The sequence below is a fragment of the Myotis davidii genome, unplaced genomic scaffold (genome assembly GCF_000327345.1).
Source record: "Myotis davidii unplaced genomic scaffold, ASM32734v1 scaffold156, whole genome shotgun sequence".
NCBI classification, from domain to species: Eukaryota; Metazoa; Chordata; class Mammalia; order Chiroptera; family Vespertilionidae; genus Myotis; species Myotis davidii.
This window is the reverse complement of record NW_006288633.1, coordinates 1,287,678-1,291,713: the sequence shown is the minus strand read 5'-3', so window position 1 is coordinate 1,291,713 and position 4,036 is coordinate 1,287,678. Positions and strand designations below refer to the sequence as shown.

Genomic DNA, 4,036 nt, shown 5'->3' with positions numbered 1-4,036 from the left:
GACCAAAGACATTGTTCGAGTTATGATCAGAGATGAATTTGTAACGACATTGAGTGCAATTTCCTTATCTAACGACACCGTCCGCAGAAGAATAGATGCCATGTCTGCTGATATTCTTGATCAGGTAATCCAGGAAATTAAATCTCCACTTCCAATATTTAGTATACAGCTTGATGGATCTACAGACGTTAGCCACTGTTCACAGTTACTGGTTTACATGAGGTATATTAATGATGGCGACTTTAAAGATGAGGTTTTTTTTTTTTTGAAAATCTCTTGAAATGACAACTACTGCACATGATGTATTTGACACAGTTGGTTCATTTCTGAAAGAGCATAAGATCTCTTGGAAAAACGGTTGTGGTGTTTGCACAGATGGTGCTCCAGCTATGCTAGGATATCGATCTGGATTTCAACGTTTGGTACTGAATGAGTCAACAAAAGTCATTGGAACTCACTGTATGATTCATTGGCAAATATTAGTAATGAAAACGCTGCCACAAGAGTTAAAAGAGTAATGAAAAGCGTCATAAGTTGTGTCAATTTTGTAAAGGCAAGCACTTTAAACAGTCGACTGTTTTCGCAACTGTGAAACGAGTTGGATGCGCTGAACAATACTCTGCTATTTCACACTGAAGCGAGATGGTTGTCGAGAGGAAAATTTTTAAACGTGTTTTTGAGCTTCGTGATGAACTCAAAATGTTTTTTAATCAGAAAGCAAGACCGCAGTTTGAAGCACTTTTTGGCGATAGAAGTGAACTGCAGAAAACAGCTTACTTGGTTGACATCTTTGCCATCTTGAAAGAGTTAAATTTATCACTGCAAGGACCAAATGCAACATGCCTCGATTTGTCTGAAAAGATCCGATCATTCCAAATGAAACTTCAGCTTTGGCAAAAAAAATTGGATGAAAATAAAATTTACATGTTGCCTACCTTATCTGCTTTCTTTGAGGAGCATGACATTGAACCAGACAAAAGGATTGCGATGATAATTTCTGTGAAACAACACTTGCACATGCTTGCAGACGAAATTTCATCATACTTTCCAAATCTACCTGACACCCCATTTGCACTGGCCAGAAGCCCATTCACAGTCAAAGTTGAAGATGTTCCTGAGATAGCACAAGAGGAATTCATTGAATTATTAACAACGATGTAGCGAGAACTGATTTCTCTACAATGCCAGTTATAAAATTCTGGATCAAGTGTTTGCAGTCATATCCTGTTCTGTCTGAGACTGTGTTGTGCCTTCTTACATTTCCAACAACATATCTTTGTGAAACAGGGTTGTCCAGCTTGTTGGTTATCAAGTCTAAATACAGAAGTAGACTTTTTGTGGAAGATGATCTTTGTTGTGCTCTTGCAAAGACTTCCCCGAGAATTTCTGATTTGGTGAGAAAGAAGCAATCTCAACCTTTGCACTGCCGTTGGCTTTTTACACATACTGTCGCAAAATGTAGCAATGTAGTTTGCTGTTGTTATATTAAGATTGTTACCATGCTACACCATGCTTCAAGACAAAATTTCATTTATTTGTAATTAGAAATAAATATTTCACAATATATAATTACATATTGTTTTTGTGATTAATCACTATGCTTTAATTATGTTCAATTTGTAACAATGAAAATACATACTGCATATCAGATATTTACATTACGATTCATAACAGTAGCAAAATTATAGTTATGAAGTACCAACAAAAATAATTTTATGGTTGGGGGTCACCACAACATGAGGAACTGTATTAAAGGGTCGCGACATTAGGAAGGTTGAGAACCACTGTCTTAGTGCTTGAAAACAGAGCCTGCTTGGATTAGCAGATAAACCCCAGGTGACAACAAGTGTGTAATGAATAAGCATGCCTCCCAACTACGTGGGTAACCCTACCATCACTGTAGCATTAGTTTGCAGTTTGTGGTATTTTTCACATGAATTATATGCCTCCACTAAAAAAACACACACCAAACAACAACAACAAAAAAGGACTAATGTCAACATTCTGAGCTGTGAGGAGATAAACAGGTTATGCATAGTGGTAGAGCTCTCCTTATTTTTTCTCCTATGCAATGTTCCCAGGCTTATGTTTGAATAATGCATTTGACTCAACCAGTAAGAATCTATAAAATATAGTGGAAAAGGAGTGGAAGGTGGTGGTTAAGAGAAGGCTTTGTAGTCATATCTGGGTTTAAATAAATATTTCAATACGTGCCAGCTGTATGAACTTGGGCAAGTAACTCAAACTCTCTCCAAGTCTTGGTTTTATCATCCCTAAAGGAGTAATAATATTTATACCTATAAGTTAGTGATTATTAAATAATAAAATTATGTAAAGGCTTAGCACAATTGATGGTGCATAGCAGCACACAAAATTTGTAGTAACAGTTGTAAGTACCTTGTGACAGGCTAGAAGAAAGAGGTTCCAGGGAATAATATTCAAGTTTAATTCCTTTTGGATATTTCTCCTTAAAATCAGTTGGCTTCATCTTCACTGTGCAGAGATTTCTGTGTAGGTCAGGTCTCTGCTCATATGTGATGTTCAGGACCTAGGGACAAACAGGCGTGCTGGGATTGACCTGGCAAATGTTGACAGTAGTTGAGGAAACAGAGAGATAGGGAGGGTGGTGGAGGAATTGAGGGAAAAATGGGAGGAAAAAGCACAAGAAAAAATGAAAGAAAAGGAATACTGGCAAACAATGGAAGGCCCTTTAGGGAGCTGAGTGAATATTTCAAATCATTATAGTAGGGCATTGAGTTAAAAAGACTCAGAAGCCTGGAAATCTGCAACTGAGTTAACATAAACAAAATATCATTATCTGAACTGACATTGAGAACTGGGCAAGGGTGGTGTGCCTCCATGGTTAGACTTCCAGTTTTTTTTGTTGTTTTTGAATATATATATTGTATTTATTGATTTCAGAGAGGAAGGGAAAGGGAGAGAGAGACAGAAACATCAATGTTGAGAAAGAATCATTGACTGGCTGCCTCCTGCACGCCCCGTACTGGGGATTAAGCCTGTAACCCTGGCATGTTCCCTTGACCAGAATTGAACCCAGGACCCTTCAGTCCATAGGCCGACGTTCTATCCACTGAGCCAAACCAGCTAGGGCTAGGCTTCCAGTTTTTATGGTGCTCTGGCATAACCCAACAGCAATAATAATAAAAAAACACACTGCTACTAATAGTAATAATAATAATGACACTAAATTAATTGGGTTCTGGACATGTGATGGGCTTGTAAACATGTTTTAGGTCATTCAACTTTCATGATACCTCTATGAAGCAAGTAATATTTTATTATTGCCATTTTACCAAATGAGAAGACTGTGGCTCAGGGAGAGTATGTGACTTCTCTGTGGTGATACCAGGAGTAATGGCAGAGCTTAGAGAAACCCAGATTTTACTCATTCCTGACTTTTGTGTCCTGAGCAGGTTGCTGTGTCTGGCCGCACAGGCTGTGCACTGCACCATCCTGGTGTTGGCTCTTATTCAGAATATGATGTGAATGGGGCAACTCTGGAGCTGTGTGTTGCAGAAGGCCCAGTTCTTCATCTCTGTAACTGAGATTTAATGCCCCTAACCTCTCCTTTTAAATGAGTAAGTAAAGCCTTACCTCTTAATTTAAAGTCTTCAAACCTTGACCTCTAACTTTTCCTGTGTGCATTTCACAAAGACAGCAATTCATGTCTGTGAATGTATTTTGAATACAGGCATTAGCTAAACAAGTCAAGATCACCACCAAGGATCCTACTCAAGATAAATTCATGTTAAGCAAATATCCTTAAATAATGTCTAGTAGACTCTGCTAGTCTAAATCAGACTCACTTCTAAAGTCTGGACTCCTGTATTAACTTCAGAAAGAAGGGAAAGATCTTAACATTGAGGATCATCATCACCAAATTGACAGGCTGTTTGATCTTTGTCCGAACTGCTGTGATCTGTTAAAATTAATAGTATTTAATGTCGGTTGTTTTTTGCAGGTAAATAAAAACTTGCTTTGGAGTAAAACAATATTTGTCTTTTCTAAATCCTGA

At 37.9% G+C, this 4,036-nt stretch overlaps 1 pseudogene; it reads left to right on the top strand.

The window, feature by feature from the left end:
- Positions 1-1,541, top strand: part of LOC102752832 — a 1,714-nt pseudogene extending 173 nt beyond the window's left edge.
- Positions 1,542-4,036: the final 2,495 nt, after the last annotated feature.